This window comes from Mus caroli, chromosome 17 (genome assembly GCF_900094665.2).
Source record: "Mus caroli chromosome 17, CAROLI_EIJ_v1.1, whole genome shotgun sequence".
In the NCBI taxonomy this organism is placed as follows: domain Eukaryota; kingdom Metazoa; phylum Chordata; class Mammalia; order Rodentia; family Muridae; genus Mus; species Mus caroli.
The window spans coordinates 59,838,765-59,863,952 of NC_034586.1; the positions used below are offsets into that span (position 1 = coordinate 59,838,765).

The 25,188-nt window shown below is 40.4% G+C and overlaps 2 pseudogenes; one reads left to right on the top strand and one right to left on the bottom strand.

Annotated features, from left to right (window-relative positions):
* Nucleotides 1-2,763: 2,763 nt before the first annotated feature.
* Nucleotides 2,764-3,181, top strand: LOC110284275 (annotated as a pseudogene).
* Nucleotides 3,182-7,046: 3,865 nt separating this feature from the next.
* On the bottom strand, nucleotides 7,047-9,491 carry LOC110312288 (annotated as a pseudogene).
* Nucleotides 9,492-25,188: the final 15,697 nt, after the last annotated feature.

Sequence of the window (25,188 nt, forward strand, 5' to 3'; positions counted from 1 at the left end):
AAAAAAAAAAAAAGGATCAGAGGGGCTTCTTCCTGCAGTAGATGGGAACAGATGTGAAGACCCACAACTAGGCAACGTGAGACAGTCCTAAGTGGGATGTCTCAATCAAACTTCTCCCCTCAGGGCTCAGAAAACTACAGAAAAAGGAGGCAGGGAGATTGTAGAAGCCAGTAGGAATGGATGCCTTCTAAACACAGAAAGCCTGTCACACTATGAACTCGCAACAATGGTGGCAGCATGTACGGCCTCTTCACAGATAAAAACCAGATGGGACCACAGTGCTGAGAGGGGAAGTGGACATGATGCCCTATCCCTAGCTAGGAAGCTGTGTCCAATTGACAACTGCCCACAAAGGAAAAATCCTGCTTTCTCCAACAGAAGCTCACTGGGTATACAAACCACACTCTTAGGGAGGCCCAAACCCAACAGGATACAGCCAACACAAATTAACTCATTGTTTTAGAGATTTTTGTTTGTTTGTTTGTTTTTTGAGACAGGGTTTCTCTGTATAGCTCTGGCTGTCCTGGAACTCACTTTGTAGACCAGGCTTGCCTCGAACTCAGAAATCTGCCTGCCTCTGCCTCCTGAATGCTGGGATTAAAGGCGTGCGCCACCACGCCCGGCACTGTTTTAGAGATTTTTAAATCTCATAATACCCTGGGTATTTTTCATCTTGCTGGTCATTTGCTTGTGTATTATGGCTTCTGAGTTGATGTTGTTAGTGGTTTTCGCTTTTTGTGTCTTTCTCTCTCCCTCACTCCTCTCTGTTTCTTCTCATGCTTTTCTTTAGGTCTTTTTCTCTTTCTCTGTTTTGTTCTATTCTGCCTTTTTTTTTTCTCCAAAGAAGGACAGAAAAAAGGCATGCAGTTGGATCTAGAAGAAGATGAGAGAGGAAACTGTGATCAGAAAATATTGTTTGAAAACATACATTTTCAATAAAAAAATGTCAGTTGCTATGTGTTCATAACAGGAGTCTTCCAATCATAACCATAGCCGTGTCAAAAACAAATAGAGCCTTTAGTTCTTGAGGCCACAGATCATGACATAAATAGCAGCTGGGCATCATGGTCAACAACTAGAGCATCAATTCTTTTAGATTTTGCTACTCAGCTCACATACAGACAACAAAAGCATGGTGTGTTGCCTCCGTGTCTACCATTGGTAAAACTGTGTGACACTTTACAAAAACCATGATCACATGATCAGAATTATCTGGCAAAGATAAAAATACAGGAGAGAATGGATATGAGTAAAAATATTAATGATGTCCTAGAGGAAGGGGCACCAGTAAAACAACAAAATCTCTCATACATACATACACACATGTATATACATATATATGAAGAATATATACATACATAAGTGTGGTTTGTATATATACATATATCTCACATATCCATATATATCACATATATACGTATATGTATTATCACATATCACATATATATACACATACACATATGTATAATACATATATATGTATCATCACAACATCAAAGGTACAAAGGGTCGAACAGTGGAAGATGAGCCACACTTAAGAGAAGTACTACAATTTGCCAAGGAGTGGAAAAGATGTTCATAGGAAGCATGCTATGTGAGAGAGTTTCAGATCGTGCTCAGCTTCCCTGCAGTGTGTGTACAGAAGTCCACATTAATTGTCTTCATTTCACTTTTCTGGACACAAACATTAAATTGTTTAATATTTTGACAAAGTTTCTGTCTCTATTTTTGAGATGTTGGGGCCTGAATAGAGGGCTTTGCTCATGCTGGGTAGCCAATTTATCACCAAGCAATAACCCCAGCGCTTGATAGAGTTTTTGTGGTGGTTTGAATATGCTTGGCCCAGGAAGTGGCACTGTTCAGAGGTGTGGCCTTGTTGGAGTAGGTGTGGCCTTGTTGGAGGAAGTGTGTCACTGTGGGGATGGGCTTTGAGCTCCTCCTTTAGTGGCCTGGAAGACAGTCTGCTCCTGGTTGCTTTTGGATGAAGATGTGGAACTCTCAGCTCCTCCAGCTCCATGCCTGCTCGGATGCTGCCATGCTTCCTACCATGATGATAATGGACTGAACCTCTGAACCTGTAAGCCAGCCCCAATTAAATGTCCTTTATATAAGAGCTGCCCTGGTCATGGTGTCTCTTCACAGCAATAGAACCTTAACTAAGGCAAGTCTTAAGACCACAATTCTCCCACGGATTATTAAGATCCCTTTATGAGGTTGGTCACTCTGTCACTCTGTGACCCAGCACTGCTATGGAAGAAGCAAGGGCTGCCCCTCATTAGCTGAGCACCTTGTTTGAGTTGCTCCAGCCCCTTATGCCTCACTTTTCTCTTCCCTCTTAGTGGTGAGGAAAATTACAATGTCTGCTTTACAGAAATGTTAGAATAATTATCTAAGTTCATGTGTAGAAAAAAATTTAGGACAAAGATCAGCTAGTTAGTACCAATCAAATTATTTATTTTGTTGTATAGTTATATCCCAACTTTAAACTATACATTCTTAATAGCTATCAGCAATGTTTCCAATAATTGTATTATATTGGTCATACAGAGGTGATCTTTAGATATACATCTTTGAACATTTCTGTGAGAGAACTTATTAGATAAATTCTTTTTGCTTTTTGTTTGTTTCTTTTGAGACAGGGTCTTCTTGGCTGCCCCAAACCTCCCTATTTAGAACAAATTGACCTTAAACTTAGGGAGATTGTCTCTATAAGATCTGGCTGTAGAGCATTCCTTAATTAGTTATACGGTCCAGCCCAGGGGTTCCTCCTTTCACAGAATTATTCCAGGATTCATGTGCCAGGGTGGTGACTTTACACGCCATAATGGCACTGGTGTAAGGTCCATCTACGGAGAGAAGTTTGAGGATGAGAACTTCATCCTGGACCATACAGGTCCTGGCATCTTGTCCATGGCAAATGCTGGACCAAACACAAACAGTTCCCAGTTTTCTTTATCTGCACTGCCAAGACTGAATGGCTGGATGGCAAGCATGTGGTCTTTGGGAAGGTGAAAGAAGACATGAACATTGTGGAAACCATGGAGCATTTTGGGTCCAGGAATGGCAAGACCAGCAAGAAGATCACCATTTCTGACTGTGGACAACTCTAATTTCTTTTGACTTGTGGGCATTTTACCCATCAAACCATTCCTTCTGTAGCTCAGGAGAGCGTCCCTACCCCATCTACTCACAATGTCCTGTAATCTCTGCTCTCACTGAAGCTCTTTGGGTTGCATATTTTCCTCATTCCCCTTCAAGTCTAGCTGGATTGCAAAGTTAAGTTTTTGATTATGAATAAAAACTAAATAAGAAAAAAAAAAAAAAGAAAGCAAGCCATGGTGAGCAAACCAGTAAGCAGTATTCCTCTATGGCCTCTGTGTCAGCTTCTGCCTCTAGGTTCCTTCCCTGTTTGAGTTCCTGCCCTGCCTTCCTTCAATGATAAATTACAACATAGGAGTGTAAGCTAAATATTTTCCTTTCCAAGTTGCTATAGTCACAGTATTTCATTACAACAATAGTAACCCTAACTAAGACAAGTTGGTACCAGGAGTGGGTGCCATGAGATACCTGATCATGTTGTTTGGGGGAGGATTGTGGAAGACTTTGGAACTTTGGGCTAGAAAAGCCATTGTGTGTTGAGAGCTTGTGAAATGTTCTGTAGAAGCTTGGTTGAGAACAGTATAGTTAATGGAGGCCTGGCTTGTGGAGTTTCAGAGGGAAGCAAAGATTCCCCCAGGCCTTTCGTGGGAAGAATCTGTGGTGTCTGGTCAGCCAGAGCTGATGAATCAGCTGTGATTAGAAAGAAGCCTGAGGCACTACAGTAAAACCTTTGCTTTGCTGGGACAATGGGTGCTGAACTGTTGGAGATGGAGATCCAGCTGTGATCACGAAGAGACCAGCATCATGGGAGTGAAGCCTCCTGGGAAGTGCTTCCTCAGGCTCAGCACTAAGAAACTGTGTTCCCGAAGCAGCCATGTGCTGGCAGCCACATCAGGTGGAATTTGTTTGAAGACAGGAACATCAGTCTGCTCTACATCTCTATGACTGTGTCATTTTTAAGAATGGTGTGTGAATGTGGTTGTACAGTATTTAGCCATTTGAGGCTGGCTTTCAACTAAGTGTAATTACCTTGTGATCCACCTTGGCTGAGTGTTGTAGAAGTTTATTCTTTTTTTATTGCTTACTGGTAGTACATTGGTGTATGGCTCATCTGTTGAAGGACATTATATTGCCTTTTGTGTTTGGTGATGAAAGTAAAATGCTGTGAATATTCTATCTAGGTTTTTGTATAAGTATCTTTGGGACAAATGCGCTAAAGTGTGACAGGTGGGTTATAAGGCAGATACACGTTTGGCGTCTGGAGAAACTGCCAAATTTTTTCTTGAAGATGTTGTATCCTTTTGCACTCTTCCCAGGAATCTATGCATTGTGTGTCGCCTCCTTGTGCTGGGAGCACTGGGTGCTGCCATCATTCTTTTTCCACAGCTGTTCTAGCAATCTTGTGGTGAGCACACGAGGGCTTTACTTTGCGTTTCTGTAACGGCCAACAGTGCTAACAGTCTCTCACTGTGCTTGCTTGCGAGCCTTACCTCATTCTTGGTAAGCAACTCTTCATTTCATGATACATTTTTAATTGTATATTTACCTTTTCTCCTTCCTTCTCCTTATCTCACTTTTGAGATTTTTATTCAGAATAAAAGTGCTTGTCCCCGTGTGAGGTTCATGTATCTTTCTCCGTCCTATAATCATAACACAATCTTTCACAGAGTAAATGTTTCAGGTGTGTCCTCGTTCGTGTTCTTTTGCTGTGATAAAACACTGATCAAAACATCTTGGGGAGGGAAAGGGTTTATTGGGCTTATAGGTACAGTCCATCACCAAGGAACATCAACAGGGACTCAGGGCAGGCACCTGGAGGCAGAAACTTACAGACGCTGTGCAGGATGGAGGGCCACAGCTTCCTGGCCTGTTCTCCATGGCTTGCTCATCTTACGTTCTTATTCAAGACCAGCTACTCCAGGATGGTACTGACTGTGGTCTGCTGGGCCCTCCCACGCCCATCAACAATCAAGGAAGCATGTCTGCAAACCAATCTGATTCCTGGGTGACTTTAATTTTCGTCAACTTGAAGCAGTCTAACTAGCACACATATTAAGGGAATTAGTCTATGATTATCATATTTCTAAGAAATAACTTTCCTGGCTATGGTACCTTTGTTTAATAGTCTTTCTTTCTATTGTAGCCAATTTGATCATTATTTTAATTCGATGTCCATTTTATATTATGCTTTCTCTTAACTGTACAAAATCTATTTTTTTCTTCATTTGGCATCTGTAATTTGCTCTTTGATTTTGTTCAGCTGCCTCAAAAAACATAGCTCTTTACAAAAGATTTTTAATTATTGACATTTCAGCGATCCTGTCTTTATGTCACTGCTAATTTGAGATGTTAAAGTTGACCTCTAAAGAGTACACCCAAGTCTTGTGTCTGTCAACACAAAAGCTGACAGTGTTGCCTCCCAGAGTAGCGTGCACTCTATATCCGTCCTTCTGCCATTCAAAACCCCATGATAGAACTGGATATGTATTCCAGTGGTGTGAGGCACGCTGAATTCAATCCTAACTGCTCAGCATCAAACAGCAAATTCTACACAAAAGGGAAATAAGAAGATGACATGAAAGATTAAAAAGTATACATAGCTTTAGGCAAATAAAAGAGTAAAATTTTATAGAATATTACATATAACTATGAAAATATATTTGAAATGATGAAAGAATTGATTTACTTAGAAAAATATAATTAATGAAAATTGAACAAAGAAATTGAATTGGTCAATTTTCATGGAGGAAATGGAGATTTGCCATTGCAAAGGGGACTGAGACCTGGCACAGTAATAGTGGAGAAGTGACATCCACTTTACACTGGTAATGAATGGACAGATCACAAAATAATCAGGTTTGTAAAACCAACTGCCCGGGGTTCCGTTTAATACAGCAGGCCTGTCAAAGCAAAAAGATGAAAGTGGTCGGATGCCTTCTCATTTCTTTTAAGTTAATGACTGTATAATTTTTCTCCAGAGAAAAGATGTTGTATATAGAAATGAACAGACGTGGGTCTGGGGCCCTGGTTCCACTTTGTTTAATTACTGAACTTTCTCTGTTTATTCTGGAAGCCTCCAGATGGCAGCATTTTCCTGTGGAAGAGATGCTGGGTGCTTGTGGCTCAGCTCTGCTTTTGCTCAGCACCCAGGAGTCAGGCTGTCAACAGGAGGAGACAGGAGGAAAGGTAGGAGACTTGTTCCAGAATATTCTGAGCTGTTATACTCTAGTGTACCATTCACAAAGAACCTTTGTGAGTTGACAGCTTGCATAGGCAGGTCCCCGACAACCATAATAGAAAGAGGGTTTAATTATATATATATATATATATATTATATATATGCACACACCCTGTTTTTATATAACAAAATTTATCTTATTTTACTTATTCACTTTACATACTGCCCATTGCCCTTCTTCTGGTCACCCCCTCCCTCAATCTTTTACCCCACCCTCCTGAAACAGGTATTTTATTTTGAGTTAACTTTGTAACACTCTGGTTAGAAAGCTGATTTGTGTGTGTGTGTGTGTGTGTGTGTGTGTGTGTGTTGTTCTTCACATACCACTTGCACAGAAATGATTTTTATATGTGAGTACACTGTAGCTGTCTTCAGACATTCCAGAAGAGGGAGTAAGATCTCTCTCTCTCTCTTTTTTTTTTTTTTATAGTTAAAGACATTTTATTTCCTGGTTTGGGAAGTTGCCACCGTCACGAACTTGCCGCCTTCTCGTCCATCTTTTCCCTCAGGTTCCTAACAGTAGCTCAACTTGTTCCCTTCCTTTTCTGACTCTGGCCCTTTGTGTGCTCACTCATCATGTTTGAGTGGGACAAGTCCGATAGTTCTGACCCCCCCCCCCACAACCTCTGCGAGGAGGAAGAGGATTTGAGTCTTCTGGGAAGTGAGGAGAGCGCCTCATGAGCAGGGACTCAGCCCACTCTCAGGCTCTTTAGTTATGCTTGCTCTTAATTTTCATGACTTTGCTGTCCAGCACGCTCTGGGCACTAGTGAGATGCTTTATGGCATCAAGCACAAGGATGCTTGGTGTCACCAGCCATATAGCATTCAGGAAAACAAAATAGAACCAGAAACAAACGGGGTTGCCTATCTCCCCATGCTGGAGTCCTTCGTGTAGCTCTGTCAGGAAGTACAGCACATCCCCGTATATCTGGCCCATAGACACCACAAGTTGTAGGACAAAGCGGAAGGGCTGTTGGCGGAGAAAGGCAATCACTACCCATAGGCTGAGTGGTTCCCAGAGACAAGCTGTGACAGTCTCCATACAGACGACGAAGCTGTCACTAAGGATATATCGGCTATCTCCCTTGGAATACTCTTTCCAGAGTTGGGATAAGAAGGCTTGGTCTTCTAGAAGGATGTCATTGTAGAGAGAGAACCAGCCCTCGATCACAAGGTGAATGAAGGTACACACAGCAAACCAGCACAAAGCCAGTCGCCGCCCAGCTCCAAGTGGGAAGATCTCTTTATGGATGGTTGTGAGCCACCACGTGGTTGCTGGGATTTGAACTTCGGACCTTCGGAAGAGCAATCGGGTGCTCTTACCCACTGAGCCATCTTACCAGCCCAGAAATGATTTTTATTTTTCATATTTTAAACCTTGGGCAATGAAGAGTCAAGATTGCAATCATGCAGACGCTAACACTCAACCCCTATTAACTGCAATCGTCATGGTGTGGCGACCCCCAACCATAACATTATTTTGTTGCTACTTCCTGTGATTTTGTTGACGTTATGAATCATAATGTAAATATCCAATATTCGACCCTTGTGAGGGGCCGGGACCCACAGGCTGAGAACCACTGCTGCGGAGCAGTCCTCGGTGCTCTGCTTATCATGGTATTCTCAACATCCCGCTTCTCCTCACACCTGGAGTAAACCAGAGGCCTTCGGTGCCTCTGAACCATCTGCCCTTCCCACCTGTCTCAGCATCTTCTGTCACTTTGTTGTAACGCTGCTCTTTCTTCCTTGAATACAATTATGTCTTTTCTGCGTCAGGATCTTCGCTTCCCGGCACCTCTAGGGTTGGGTGGCTTGCTTACCCATTCAAGTCTCTTTTCAGCTATCATTTTTCAGGAAGTTCTTCCCTGATCACTACCCCCTTCTCTTCATTGTGTCTTTATTCCCCCCTATATTAAAATAAAGAAAATATCTGATGTGTTCTCGTGTGTCTTAACCAAGCATAATATAAATTCCATGAAAAGATGGGGCTTTGTATTATTTTTTTCTGTCTTCCTTAATCTATAAAAATACCGAACACATGCCATATACTAGGTTGCTCAATAATGAGTTTGTTGATTGAATGAAAGAACAGAGCAAACTTTAGTCAATTTATATGTCCATTTCATCCATTTTGATATTGCATGTAGCAAATAGAACACAGAAGCTCAAACTCTGTTGAGAGATAGTAGTAATCGTCAGTACTGGCATCATTTTCTACATTTATTTTTTATTTTGTTCTTTTCATTTCTTACTTTCCTTGTTTTCTTTCATTTCCCCTTTTTCTTTTCATTCCTTCCTTCCTTTTTTATTTATTATTTCCTAAGCATATATTTGATTTTTTAACCCCCCCCCCACCAAGGGTTAAAAGCACTGTCTGCTCTTCCAGAGGTCCTGAGTTCAATTCCCAGCAACCACATGGTGGCGCACAACCATCTGTAATGGATCTGATGCCATCTTCTGATGTGTCTGAAGACAGCTATAGTGTACTCACATACATAAAATAAACAAAAACAAAACAAAAACACCCCCAAGAAATTCCACAAGACCCTCCCACAGATAGAGCCATGGCAAAGGCTGCTGAGAAGAGAGGAATTGTTCTTGACTAAGAATGAGGTCCCTGATAGATTATCCAGTCCTGTTATTACTAAACATATAAACGTACACTGGACTCGGCAGTGTGTGTGTGTGACAATAATTAAAATAAGAGGCTATGAGTTGAGAGGAAACCCCCCAACCATAAAACAAACTTAATAAAAAGTTCTCCCTAAATTTACCAGTGATCATATAAATTATAGCAGCCTGATATCTCATCTCCAGCACTTACATAATTAAAAGTGGGATCAGCATCAAATTATCCCATAAGAGATCATTGAAATTAATTCTTAAATGAAGGTAATTTCATTGAGAACTTATGTAAGTCACTGAAAGAGCTTGTCATGGATGTCAGAAGAGTATCTGCATTAGTAATCCCGGATGATACTTCTTCCTGCAAACAGCTCTCAGGCATAGAAGCTGCAGGCTGGAGAGTGCATGGTGAGAGTAAATGAAGACTCGAAATCCACTCACTCAGGCTGCATCCCAGCTGCAGTTCAGTTCCTGGTACTGCTAGTAGCCGGTCTTCGCCATGTGAGTGGATTGCATCCCGCATGCACATGTGCAAAGAGAAAGTCCGAAAAATTCTACTAAGTTAAAAGAAATTCATTAAATACTCTTTCCATCTGCATGGATATAGTTATAACCACAGTGCATGAATTCACTAATTAAAGTTTTAATAAAATATTCTATTATAAAGGATATTCAAATAATTTCTTAATTCTTTCCTTGGTATTAAGAAAAACAATTCCAAGCTGAATTATATTACATATTTTCTTGGAAGAATAATAAAGGACTTAATTTTTCATAGAATCTTACTGAGTACTCCTCTCAGTTTTCTTAATGCCCAATACCTTAACTTTTATTGAAAAATGATTATGATTATTTTGTTCATACTTATAAAATAATAACTTTAATCTGTTATTCTATAGTGTCCCAAGCACTATGCTGAGAGTATTCAAATGACTTGACAAATATTCCTGGGCTAGGCGTGGAACCTGGATGTCTTCATCAGAGGTCTTCAATGGGAAAGTAGCCCTAACTTCTCACTTACTTGGTGAAATCTTCAGAACTGTCTGAACTTGGTGGCCTACTCCTTCCCTTTCCTTAGGCTTCAGAGCTCTTGTAGCCTAGGCTGGCCTCAAACTTGAGTGCTTGATTACAAACATACCACCTTGCCCAGTTTTATGTGGTGCTGGGGATGGAAGTCAGGGCTCTGTGTATGGCAGGCAAATACTGTACCAACTAAGTAACATACCCAGCTCCGAATGGCTAAAACTTTATTTATTTATTTATTTTTTTTAAATAGTTTTTTTTTTTTTAAAGATTTATTTATTGATTATATGTAAGTACACTGTAGCTGTCTTCAGACACACCAGAAGAGGGAGTCAGATCTCGTTACGGATGGTTGTGAGCCACCATGTGGTTGCTGGGATTTGATCTCTGGACCTTTAGAAGAGCAGTCGGGTGCTCTTACCCACTGAGCCATCTCACCAGCCCCTGGCTAAAACTTTTAATGAAGGAAAGCCCATGTATCATGACAAACCGGGTCAAGTTAGCATGAATTGTCTGTGCAGGAGAGTACTGAAGCTCCCTCGTGTTTTATCGCCATGAAACCCGTGACATGTTAAGGTATTGCTGTCTACAACAGTAGTATTGCTTTCAGTTTATTTACACAGGTACAAATCTGATGTCTTGTACCTTTTCAATGAGATCTCACTAATTGTCTTTAGTGATGTCTTAGTCACTTTACCACTTGTGTGATAAGATACCATGACCAAAGCAACTCATAGAAGAAAGCCTATATAAGGGGTTCACAGTTTCAGAGTCTGAGTCCATGATCACTATGTCGGGATCATGGCAACAGGGAGGCAACAGGTATGCTAGAGTTTACTCCAACGAGGTCACACCTCCAAATCCTTCCCAAACAGTTCTATCAACTGGGAACCAAGTATTCAAACATATGGTTCTATGAAGACCACTCTTATTCAAATACCACAGACTATTTCTTGCCTTGACTTAACACAGGGTAATTCATCATAGGGAAGCTTTTTGATGAAGAAACTAAAACCTTCTCAGTTATATGACAAGATCACAGTACATTTTTCTAGCATAACAAGGTGGATAATAACGGACATCTGTGGTTCATTTCTGCTTAGCATCCGTTCCCCTATAATGATATCAAGTATACCTCTGCAGGGAACCATCCTCCACCACTGGTTCATTTATATCTGTATTTAGGGTATGTGGCAGGAGCAAGAGGTTGAATTATGTTCTGATGTTAATGGTTGGTACACAACAGTTGGGAGTCATGCATGTCCTTCTCTTAGTTAGGATATCCATCACTGTTTAAAACACCATGACCAAAAACAACTTGGTGCTAGATAAAAGGTTTATTTCATGTTATACTTCTACATTACAGGCTACAATGGAAGGAAGTCAGTCTAGAAACACAAGTCAGGAACCTGATGACAAGAACAGAAGCAGAGGCCCTGGGGGAGCACTGTCTTGCTTCCCATGGCTTTCTCAGTGTGCTTTCTTATATAACTCAAGGTTATCTGCCTAGGGGTGGCTCCCCCCACAGTGAGCTGAGCCCTTCTGCATCAACCACTAATTAATAAAATATTCAGAAGGCTTGCCAACAGGTCAATTTTGTGATGGCATTTTCTCAAGATTCCCTCTTCTCATGTACATCTAGGTTTGTGTCAAATTGACAAAAACTACCATGGTCTATGATTCTACCTACAGTTCAAAGCTGGCTAGTGAATTACAGCTATGAACATCAGTCTAAAACTTTCTGCTCGAACTTCTGGGAAAAGGACGCTCCCAAGAGTTAGGTCTACCAGAAATGAATCCACACACCTATGGTCAGTTGATCTTTGACAAGGGAGCTAAAACCATCCAGTGGGAAAAAGGCAGCATTTTCAACAAATGATGCTGGCACAACTGGCAGTTATCATGTAGAAGAATGCAAATTGATCCATTCTTATCTCCTTGTAACAAAGCTCAAGTCTAAGTGAATCAAAGACCTCCACATAAAACCAGAGACACTGAAATTAATAAAGGAGAAAGTGGGGAAAAGCCTCAAAGATAGGGGCACAGGGGGAAAATTCCTAAATAGAATAGTAATGGTTTGTGTTGTAAGATCAAGAATTGACAAATGGGACCTCATAAAATTTCAAAGCTTATGTAAGGCAAAAGACACTGTCAATAAGACAAAAAGGCAACCAACAAATTGGGAAAGGATTTTTACCAATCCTAAATCTGGTAGGGGACTAGTATCCAATATATACAAAGAGCTTAAGAAGCTGGACTCCAGAAATTCAAATAACCCCATTAAAAATGGGGTACAGAGCTAAACAAAGAATTTGCAACTGAGGAATACTGAATGGCTGAGAAGCACCTGAAAAAGTGTTCAACATCCTTAATTATCAGGGAAATGCAAATCAAAACAACCCTGAGATTTCACCTCACACCAGTCAGAATGGCTAAGATCAAAAATTCAGGCGACAGCAGATGTTGAGATGTTGAGGATGTGGAGAAAGAGGAACACCCCTCCACTGCTCGTGTCTCTAGCTGCATATGTAGCAGAAGATGGCCTAATTGGCCATCACTGGGAAGAGAGGCCCCTTGGTATTGCAAACTTTATATACCCCAGTACAGGGGAATGCCAGGGCCAAGAAGTTGGAGTGGGTGGGTAGGGAAGCAGGGCGGGGGGAGTGTATAGGGAACTTTCAGGATAGCATTTGAAATGTATATAAAGAAAATATCTAATAATAATTAAAAAAAGAAAACAGAAAATGGGAAGCAAAAAAGAGTTAAGTCTAGACTGCTCATAACTATTGTACATTGTTGATTTCTGTTATAAGGAAATCATTAGTGGATCTAAATGAAATATTGAGTAATTTAATAAAGGTTGTTTGACATTAAGGTAGTTAATGCCAGCTTAAAGTTAGTATGTGCATGTCTCTCAACTGATGGTGCTTAATGGTTTTCTGCCTCCTTTGTTACTGTCAGACTGTTCGCTACTGTATATTGTAGCTGGTCGTGCCTGAGTTTAGAAGCCACCCTCTTAATTTCTTGCTTCTTATCCACAGCGGGGGGTGGGGAGGAGAGAGAGAGAGAGGGAGAGAGAGAGAGGGAGAGAGAGATTGAATTTGCTTTTGATCAAATATAGGCGGAAGCAGTCTCTGAATAAGCAGAGTTTCCTAAGGTGGCGTGGGTGACCTTAGTGGAAAGGTTGAGACTTTGTTCCCCTATGCAATCCAAGGCTGATGTTTTCTTCTGATTGCTTTTTCAAGCGTGACTACATGAGAATGACCTTTGGGTGGCACTTTTGCAACAAAATTAAATTTCCAGGGAATTTGTACTTATGTGTGATTTATTCTTGCTTGCTTAGGACCTACCTGTGAGAACTTAATGACAGTAGAAGAAAATTGAAGTTCTGTATTTTACAGTGGAAATGTTCCAAACTCACTGTCTTCCCTCCCTAGCCAACTGAAGATAATCATTGGCTTTTGCGAGCTTGCATGACAGTGGACCCTGAGAGTTCATTTGCATGCCTGATCCCTAGCTGGTAGGACAGTTTGGGGGATGATTAGGAAGGTTTGGGCTTGTTGGAAAGATGTCACTGGTGGGTGAACTTGGAGGTTTAAAGAGCCAATCACAGGCCTAGTTCTTCTCCAGTGTTTGAATAAGATGTGAGCTCTCAGTTACTGTCCCAGTACCATGCCTGCCTGCTGCTGGGCTCCCTGCCATGATGGCCACTAACTTACCCTCTGTAAACAAGCCCCAATTAAAAGCTGTCTTTTATAAGTTACCTTAGTCATGGTCTTCTCCTAGCAACAGAGCAGTGGCTAAGACAGGTTTTGTCACTGGCACTTGATTCTATCTTGCTCATTTTTGCCCAAATAAAGTCTTTTAAAACCCCTGAGTTAAGCCACATTTTTCAAGCGCTCTCCATAGTCTTTTTTTTTTTTTTTTTTTTTTTTTTTTTTTTTTCGAGACAGGGTTTCTCTGTGTAGCCCTGGCTGTCCTGGAACTCACTCTGTAGACCAGGCTGGCCTTGAACTCAGAAATCCACCTGCCTCTGCCTCCTGAGTGCTGGGATTAAAGGCGTGTGCCACCAACGCTTGGCGCTCTCCGTAGTCTTTAGGCTTCTAAGTAGTTTCATGTACTAATGTTTCTATGACTCAAAAGCCTAGACTGTGTACATCTGTCTCCATTCTAATGCATGCCACCACATAATCGTCCCCAAGTATTCAATAGCTGGCCAACTGCTAGCACTCACTCATCTGCATCTGGAGTGCATCTGATCAGTGTCTCTAAGCATCCTAGTATCTGCTCTGAGGAAATACACCTCTCTTTCCTCAAGCTATGGAAAAATAACCCCCCCTTATATTGTCTCATCTTTTTTTTTGTTTTTGTTTTTGTTTTGTTTTGTTTTTGTCTAGTAGAAAAGTGATAATACCCTTAACCACAGAATGGCTAATGACTTGAGGAAAACTGGCTGCCCGTTCTTGCAGATGTCTTTGTTTCCCCTCAGACAAGCTTTCTGTGTATAAATATGTCCAGACATTGTTAGGTTATATTGGAGTGGACAGAGGGCATAATTTGTCCATCATCAATGTACATATATGCAAGGTTCTCAGTTACATGCACAGGACTCAAAATAACAAGTCCCTGTCTAAATATTAAATGGTTTAAGTCATTTCATTTTCAGGCAAACACCTTGTCTTGGAGATTCTGTCCAGAGATGTGGTAATACAGCTCTTTAACCAGGGAACCTTTGAATTTCCAGTTTTAGAAGAACATGATATTATAGTTCTCTTATTATCATCCTTATAAGTTTTTATGCTTTGTTAAAAGGACTCATTTCAGTGTTTTTTTTTCTCTGAAAGTATTATAATTGCAAACTCATTTTGGATGTGTATATTCCAAATGAAAGTGATTTTACTCTCATCCTAATGAATTACAGAAATCCCTTGGGTTTTCTTGAGACAAATTTCATTCCTCTTTCTCTGTGTGTGTGTGTGTGTTTAATCTCACAGCCTGCTTAAAATGTTTAGAGATTAATAAAATCCCTCCTAAAAATAAACTGTGTATCATTAATGAGATGTGACAGCAGCGTCTCCACTAATAACTTAGACTCTGGCACAGGAGTCAAAGGTACTTGAGTAGTTTGGTTAAAACAGGATGCTAATGGTGTTGACCCTCAGATGATTCTCATTTCAGCATCATTAAATTAGCTCCACGCTGAGAAATCTTCTCCTTTAAATATAGATTTCATCTACTGTTCAACCACGCACATTGCTCTGTGATCTCCTAGCTTCAGTAGCAAGGGAGAAAAGGGCTCCAGTTTTGTGAAAGAGGTTCCAATGTGAAGAGCTCACCTTTCTATGAATGCAGGGTCGGTGCATGGCAAACCACATTTATTTATTTCCAAATACTCTCAGAAATGGAAGATAATTTTGCGTTCAATTTGATGTTGACCCGGGAACATACTTTTTCTGGCAGCTCAGTAGCCTACCAGAGAAGGAAGAGCGGCTGCCTGTTATGATTTCATTTCCAGCACACCTACACCCTTCCCAAGCTTATTAGAAAGAGGCATTAATTACAGATCCGACTAAGCACACAAAGCTGACATGTATAACGTGTGAAAAGCCTCCCGTTGGCAGAAGAGTGTTTTCTCAGCTGCAATTAAATGAACAGTAAGTGATAGTATCTGAATATGGCCAATCACAGGTCTGGTTCCAGGGGGTCATCTGTGGCTGTATCCTGGACTCCACCTGCCTGTTCAGTGCAGAGTCTGAATATGAATTAGGGGAAGCTCCCACCGATGATGCACTGGTTACGTCCAAATGCTTCCATCTCATGACTCAAAAGGGCAAATGATTAGTATTTGCCGTGTTTTATTAAAAATTCCTCAAGTGAAAGGACAGCACATAGATCTAGCTTCCTTGGAAGTTTACAGAAAGATCACTGGCAGTTCACATTCATTTACTACTGCTTTCTCATACGTGATATGTAACTTTGCAGGCTCTCTGAGATTTTTTTAAGCTTGAAAGGAAAATGTTAAGTAAAAGGGAAAAATTGGGGAAAAAGATCCAATTTTTTGCACACTTGCAGGTATCTTTGGGGATCCTGCCATTCTTTGGGTGTCTGCTACAGTAAAACTACAGCATTCATATGATCTGTGTGCATGTCTTATATACTCCTGGTATTATCCATTTGTTCTTTGTTTCTGGAGCATTATGGCTCAACCATTACCAAGAAGACAAAATTTTACTACAATAGCAGTTTTCAGGGTGGTCACTTGTTCACCAGAGCTCTCTCAAAGAAAACCTATATGCTTTGTAAGAAAGCATCTATTAGCACATGAATGTGCTGGCAGCAAGCTTGGATATCCTGTCACTCTTAGTTATTCTTTAAATATATGTAGTCAGGTGAGCTGGCAAAAACCTGTAAGCCCAGCATTTAGGAAGCTGAGAGAGAAGTATTCCCAGAAGTCCATAGACAATGTGGGCTTTGGTATGAGACCTGTTTCAAAAACATTAATTATTTTAATATAATTCTGACACAGATAGGATGTGAAAAGTGTCTATGTTGAAAAAGAACATTTCCCTTCGACTCATTAGTACTGACCTTCCCTCCAGTTTTTGCTGTTGGTTGCTCGGTTCATCTTTGCCCTTCTGATGAGGGTAAGATGAAATATCAAAGTTGTTCTGATCTGCATTTCCAAAACTTCTAGGTACAATAAAAATTTCTTAAAAAGTATTTTTATTTTTTATTTTTTATGTTTATGAGTATGCTGTAGCTGTCTTCAGACACACCAGAAGAGGGCATCAGATCCCATTACTGATTGTTGCGAGCCACCATGTGTTTGTTGGGAATTGAATTCAGGACCTCTGGAAGAGCAGTCGGTGCTCTTAACCATCTCTCAAGTTTCTCAAAAAATTTTTTTTCTTAGCAATTTTTTTTCTTCTCCTTTTGAGCACTTGCTCTTCATGGCTCAGGCCTATTTTTGAATGGGTCTCTCTCTCTCTCTTTTTTAAATTTGTTTTTTTAGTTTTTTTGCATATTCTGGATATTAATCTTGGGTCATATATATATGACAAAGATTTTCTCCACGGGCCTTCTCTTCACTCAGCTGATTACTTCTTTAGCTGTGCAGTTGGGTTTTGTTTGTTTTGTTTTGTTTTGTTTGGTTTGTTTTGTTTTGTTTTATGAAGACTCATTTGTCAATTGTTTGGCCTTAACATAGTTGGTCAAGTAGAAACCTATTCAGAACATCCTTTCCTATACCTAGATCATGTAGGGCTCTGTACAGTGATTATTGAACAATTACAGTGTTCCAGGTTTCCATTTGGAGTTAGTTTTCTGTGCAAGGTGTCAGTCAAATAGAGGTCCGATTTCATTCTTCTATGTGTGGGAGTCCTGTTTTCTCAGCACTGTTTATTGAAGATGCTTTTCCCCCCAGCTTATGTTTTGATGTTTCTTCAGAGTTTAAGGTTTTCACTATAGCTGTCCTTCCCTTTCCTGGTTAGAGTCATGGCGAGGTATTTAATTTTCGCTGAGGCTGTTGTGAAGGGGAGTGTGTCTATGATCACCTTCTCTGTGTGTTGCGGATGTATAGGAAAGCTATTGGTTTTTGCAAATTGATTAACTATCCTGCCAGATTGATGAGTTTGCTTACCACTTCTCAACTTTTCTGGTAGCATTTTTGGATCTCTAAGGTATAGCATCATGTCTTCCTCCAGAAGGGATGGCTTGACTGCTTTTCCTATTCATTCCCCTTTTCATTCTCTTCTCTGGTCTCGTGGCTTCAGCTAATTCTTTGATAATAATATTGAAGAGAGTGGGGATGATGCACATCCCCGTGACCCTTCCTGACATCAGTGGGGTTGCCTCAAGCCTTTCTCCATCTCTGACGAATGCCCGTGGGTTCCTCATACACAACTTTTATTACACTGGGGTACGTTCCCTCCAGCCCTACCCTCTCTAGGACTTTGTATCAGGAAGGCATGTTGGATTTTGTCCCAGGATTCTCGGCGTTTATTGAGATGATCATTTGATTTTTATCTTTTGGCCCATTTATGTGGCTTATTATATTTTTTGACTTGAAAATGTCAAACCATACCTGCATTAAGCCAACTTGGTAATGGTGCATAATTTTTTTTTGATATATGTCTGTATACTAGTTGCAAGTATTATATTTGAGTTTATGTTCATCAGGGATACTGTAGTCCCCTTCCTCCCCCCCCTTCCTCTTCTGTCCTTACTTAGTTGGGATATTAAGAGTTTAGGAGGGTTCTATCTGATTCAAGAAGGATTTGGCTCTATATCTTCTTTGAAAATTTGGTAGAAATTTGTTTTGAATTCATCCATCTGGTTCTGCACATTTTTTAATCTGGAAGGCTTCTTATGGTTATTTCAATCTCTTCATTTGTTCCTGGTCTGTTTTGAATGATGATTTCTTCTTGGTTTAATTTTGGTGGTTTGGCTGAGTAAAGAAATTCATCTGTTTCTTTTAGGTTTTCCAGCTTAATGGAGTACAGGCTTTAAAAATATTCCCTTCCAGTGTTCCTAACTTTTTTGGTAGCTGGTGTAATATTTCTCTGTTAATTTCTGATTATATTAATTTGGGTACCTTTTTTCTTTCTTTTGGTTACTTGGGCACGCTCTGTCAATCTTGTTTATTTTTTCAAAGAATCAGCACTTAGATTTATTGATTCTTTGTATTTTTTTTCTTTGTTGAAATGCCAACAATGAAAAAAATGTTTTTGTTGGCTTATGCTCTTATTTTTATTATTTCTTGACATTGGCTGGGCTTGGATTCATCTTGTTCTTGTTTTTCCAACTTGTTCTTGTTTTTCCAACTTTTTTATTTTTGTCATTAAGTCATTCATTTGTGCTTGCTCTGATATTTTAATGTAGGCACTTAGAGATATAAACATCCCATATAGGTCATTGTTCAAAGTGTCCCAGGGGCTTGTTGTATTCTTTACTTAGCTGGAGATTTTCTCTTGGAAACATTACTCATTCAGTAGTGACATCTTTAATCTCCATGAGTTGTGTATTTACTAGAGAATTTAAAATTTATTGCTATTTTAATTTATTGGATTGTGGTCAGATAAGATACAAGGAGTGATTTCAACCTCATTGAATTCATAAAGATTTGATTTGTATCCTGGGGATTGGTCTGGTTTGTAGGCCTGTGTTCAATATCTCCCAGAGGTTTTGTTATCTTGTGTTTCATTTTCGTTTAGTTTCAGAACTTTTTTTTTTTTAACTTCTGCTAAAACGATTTCAGGAGGTACAAGGATCTGAGTGATCACAGGCCTTGACTCACAGATGAGAGAACTTGGTTCGAGGGACAAAGCTGGAATTAAAATGCAAAATAGAAGGTGTCTTGATTCAAATATCCTCATCTTTATTGGTAGCCTTGCAAATACAGTGGACTGGGGAGTCTACGAACTACTGTGATTGTGTCTGAATGTCCTGAGGGAAGTTATTTGAGAAGACAAGCACACAAATTGTTAGAGAATGTTGGGATAAAACACAATTCTGCAATTCAGCAATAGCTAAGAAAGGACTCCATGACAGCAGGGGCCCTTGGTCTAGACCAGTAAGGATGATTTTCTTTGATTAAAAATCACTATAGGCAAGGAGATTGCATGGCAAAAATGTGGCAGTGAGCTGAAGTGTTGGTTATTGAGAAGGGGGGCATGTGGTGTACTGTAGGCATGTGTTAAGGTAAGTGAGGGCACCCAGGAGACAGATAGGTCAGAGAGTGATTGCTGCACAACCCTGATGGTGGCATCTATCCCTGGGACCCAAGTAAAGACAGAAAGAGAAACCAAACGTGTCCTCTGACCTCCTCAAGTGTCACAGTACATGCATGCCTCCATACCGCACACACAAACATACGCACCAGTAACAACTGATAAGCCCTTCCAAAAGGTAAATGAGAGAAACTATTGCTGGGAAGGGACATTCATTTGTCCATCATGCAAATGTCGAGGCCTCTTATTTTGATAGTGAAGAAACTGGAAAAATTGAAAGTATTTCATTTCTCAAAGTCTGACAGGGAGAAAGTGGTATTTAAGGCCCAGAGTTGTGGTGACTGGGGTGCAGAGCTGCTTATGTAGGGAGCACCTAGATTTCGGGCAGCAAGAGATGTTGGAAGGGGATAACATTGTCCAATTTTTGTATAGTCAGTGCTTGCAATCTTCACTTGCATTTAAAGTATTCATTATCTACTTTCTAGTAATTTATCCTCTTAGTACCCCAGAAAACCCTCAACTCCTAGGTGAAATCTCTGAACATATGGAGCTGTTTGTTGCTCTTTCTTTATTGTGTGTCCAGTATAGCCAGATGCGTCCTGTGAACGACAGTCTATGTTATGTAGCAGCTTTGTTTAAAGCAGCACCATGTGTTCCTTTGGTTCATACTGGCTCTGACCCTAAATCAGTACACCCTGGATACAGAGTGGCGATTTGTGAAGTATCTTTGAGAGTCTGCATTTTTCTTCACTTTACATCATATTACTTTTGTATCACAGTGACCAAAACACTTGGCATAACAAGCTAGAGGGGAAAAGGTTTTGGCTCATTGTTTCAGAGGGTTCACTCCACTGTTACTTGACTCTATGTACTTGAGCAGGCCATCATGGTCAAGGAACTAGGTGAAAGAGAATGCTCCTTACATCATAGCAGACCAGAAACAGAGAGAGGGGAAGGGGCCAGAATAGCTATCAGTGATATATCCTTGGTGACCCACTTCTTTATGGACCCGATGTCTCCTAATTTATAGCCCCCCTCTACTACCACATTGGACTAAGTACTCAGTCCATGAGACTCTCGCATATGTCATAATCAAGCTATAACAATGATTACATACATAGACATTTACTTCATTATCACACTATGATTCATACTGTCCTCAACTCTAAGGATTTCTGCCTACTCCCATTTAGACACCCCAACTCTGAGACACAGAGGCTTAAATTCTATTCTAAAATCAGACCATTCAATTATTTGGGTTCTCTGATTCCCTAGCACCCTATCCTTGGCTACATATCTCCCATCTTTATTTCCTTCTGGCAGAGATTCACGGCACACCTCATCGTTTTTGGACTGTGGTTTTCACTGTAACGGCCAGGGAGGACAGTCACACAGCTGGGCACACATAAATTCATAGCCTCCAGTATATGTTGATCTTTTGTGATGCCAGGAATTAGTCATGCCGCTCCTAATCGGTCTTTCTCCATCACTTGATGACCTAACAGCTGTTTTCCTGGGCTCATTACTTTTGATTTCAACTCTGGTTTCACCTAGGCTACTCCAGGACAGCCCTGACTTCTAGCAGTCTATGCCCAGAGCTAACCTTTGCTTATTCTTGTTATATACCCACCTTACATTTTCTTCTCAACTGACTTATGCCCAGCAGCTGCCCACAAGCCTTCACCAGCGCTGAAGTGTTCCTTGCAAATAGCAGTTATGTTCCTTCAATCGCCCTATTTCTTGACCAGATTTTGATTTTGTAAAATCTTCTCTAAAGTCCTCAGTGTCTGGCACTCACTACTACTCTCTTGTCTTTGCTAAATTTTGTACCTCATATTTTTACAATAAGCATTTCTCTGGAATTATTACTATTATTATTATTATTATTATTATTATTATTATTATTATTATTTTATCTCTGGGTATTTGCTCTCATCCTACTTTAGTTGTGTCCAGCTTTTGCTATCTCCCTAAGCTCTGGGAATGGATTGTGCTACTAGCACCCACCCAGAGAATGTTGGATCCATGGATGAAAAACACAGGCACATACAGTTGCTCAATTCCAACTTGCCTTCTTGGCTCAACTGCTTGGCGCTTCCAATCTACCTTGGCTAGCATGCCCTTCCCAGAACTCCCAGCTCAATGCCCTAAATCTACACTCAACTTCAGTTGCCCAGCTATTTTCTGTCCCAGCCTTAACCTCTCCAGCCTGTAGAATGGCCTGTGGAGGCTCCGTCTGAGATCTCACGTGGCAGGTTGGCTTTTCTCCCTCTGAAGCATGGCAAAAACCTCCTTTCTTCCCTCTCCTGCATCTGCCAGCTTCCTGCTACCCCAGAAGTCCCACCTATCCTTCTGCCCAGCAATTGGCCCATGGCATCTGATAGAACAATTAGGGAACAGGACATTAGCATCAGAACCATTCTTAGACTTTACTTTTTAATTCTCTTCTCCTGGATGCTTATCTCAAACCTATTATTCACCCATCCTCCCCTCCTTACCCACTCTCTTACCTTCCATTCCCTTCCTTTCCCTTTCTCATAATATATCTCTATGAGTTACTCCTCAAACTGTGTCTTCAATACAGTGGGCATTGACATAAATCTCTTAACTATGTCCTAAAACTTCAGTAAAATGTAAGAACTCATAATGACAAGCCATTTTGACAACTCACAAGAGCTATAAACATAACCTATCAAAACTTAAAACTCATCTTACCTCCTAAACATCATTTTCCCTCCTAACTTTGGCTTGTTTGAGTTGGGGCCATATCTGGCTCTTTTGATTTTCCTTTCTCCCAATATTGAGCTTAGTTTCTGTGTCTCGCCAGTTCAGATTGTAATATCTGATTGGCCTTTATATCACACCCCAACTGACTTAGTCCTGCTTTTTAAGACTGCTGTTATTTCTGCAACAGTTTTCCAACCAGTATACTGGGTCAGGTTGTGCTTTTCTAAGTCATCCTTTAAGACATCAATTTTTGTCCTTCTGTCTAAAATATTGTATCTTTCAGAGCCATTTTCTCTTTTGCCAGAGTAGATATCTTTCACTTCATCTATAGAATAGTAATTGAAAAAAATTTTTAGTTGCTAGTGGTAAGACATTTTGGTACCACATGAAGCCCAGATTTGTAACTTCTGTTGAATGCCTGATGGAGTCCATGTATCTATTTATTTTAAGGTAGGGTCTCAGTGTGGTGAGCCCTCATTCTTTAGTCAATCTTCCGCTTTCTACTACCCTTCACTCTGCTGCATTTTGTCATCCACACAGAGTGCCTGTTGCCCGAGACACTAGAGTGTGCGACCCTCTCCTGAAGCCCTTCTGCTTTCTCCTGATTCTCCACCTTCCTAGTTATCCATCCTCCCCTTCTAGCAGTCTCCTCACTCTTGCCTCAGCTGCCCCTGCCCCATCCTTAGGAAGCAGGACGTGTTCTCTTCCCTGTAGGCCTTGGCGTCCCCTGTCTGTGTGGAGTAGCAGCACAGACAGCCTGCTACATCCTTCACCTCCCAGGAGGCAGAGTTTGAGACTCTCCCTGCTCTCCATCTTTAGTGCAATACCCATGTTGAAACCTTAGCAAACATTTGCTAATTAACTGTAATATATATGCACTGTATATGTAATGCATATATAATAATGTATAAGAATTGATGGATAAATGTGCTGACACTATTGGTGGGGGCATTTATCATGAGATTTAAAAGCACTATTAAAGGAAAGTTCTAGCTACAAAATAATAATTTAAATGTTCTACTATATGCAGTTGTCTGGAAAAAAAATGATAAGGCCAAATACTTCCAAGTGACAAAGATTTGATTACAGGAATAGTGTGAGGGGATCTGGAGAGAGAGTAGGCCAGACTCATGAAGGGTGGCAAGCTCTGAAGCCACAGAGCCAGGCCCACAGATCTTGCATTTTTCCATAAGGCTTTGTCACACCATGCTCGATACTGGGACATGTGCAAGTAACATCAGAAGGGTTGCTGTCTAACATCATTTCAGGTCCAGCATGGCTAACAGGCTCCAAAGAGATACAATTTGAATAATGAAATTGGTAAAATCTTATGGAAGATGCAAGGGAGATGGAGAGTTTCCCTGAGTCATGAATTATTTATCTTCCACTGGAAAACAAGGAGGCGGAAGTTTGACTTTTATTACTGCCTCTGTCACGGGGTGATTAGTTTTAATTTTAGGTGATTGCACATGCTTATGTAATATACTAAATTCTCTCTAGATATTAACACTTTTGTTTTGACCGTTCCAATTTGAGTTAATTTACTTGAGGTTAGGAGATCATTTCTCTCTAATGAATGTATTAGAGTTGAATATTAAGATATATGGAAGACTACTTTCAGTCCTCATGGTTAATCAAATAAAGTAATTTTTGTCTCTGATGCAGAATCAGAGATGAATGATCTTTGAGCAATAATTAGATTACAGTGACACCCCGGGCTGCAGCACAGAAATATGCATGCTCCTTGCTAATGTTTATCACATGGGTCATGCTTGCTTTCTGCCGTTGACTTGGCAGGTACTGTGTAGTGATAATTAAACTTAAGTCTCTACTTCATCCCTGAAAGTTAGCAAAATAGTTTAGCTATGATGAGCAAAACCAGAAACAATTTAATATCAGAATTGTTACTAATATGAATTTAGCTATGGATGTGCTGTTGGATTCTGAATGACCAATAGTTTCCCCTGGGTCCTAAATGCAGAACTTGTTTGAATATCTTCTGTGCTCTGCTTATGTTCACACTGTAGGGAAGGATGTTTGTGTTTCTAAATTCTTGGCACCTTTGCTTACACTAATGTCGTTCCATGTCTGTGTTGTCGATGGCGGTGATGTAGCCTTAAATGGGACGTGAACGTTAGAAGAGTCGTGAGAATTCCTCCGCTGACTCGTCTCCCAGTGGCAGCATAACTTTCAATGCTACCAGAAGGAAAAGCTGCAATTATTTAAAAGTCACGTAGGTGGATTCCTTTTCAGTCAATCAAGTGTGTCAGTAACAGCTTAACATTACAATCCTGACCTTAGTATGAAAGTTGGTGGCTTTAATGTTATGCTCATAATGCCCTGGAACAAGAATTTCTCCACAGAGTTGCCTAAAATAATAGATGCCAAAGCAAGACTTGAGTCATGAGGTAGTAAATATAGATGTATGTATCAAAGTTTTGGGTGATTTGGGGTGGGCTAGCTTGTGTGTGAGAAAGAGTCTCACTGTTCAGGCTTGGCTGGCCTGGAACTTGAGTAATTCTCTTGCTTCTGCCCACTGAGGGCTGAGATTACAGTTGTGTGCTACAATATCTGGTGTCTAGATAAGTATTTAAGGAACAGGGGCTAAAGGTTAAGTGGAATTGTGGGAAATTTGCTGTCTATGTATGGAACATCTGGGTTTTCAAAGACAGAAGTTTCTGTAGATGCTTTTAGAAATATATATTCTTTTTTTCTTTTTTCTTTTTTCTTTCTTTTTTTTTTTTTTTT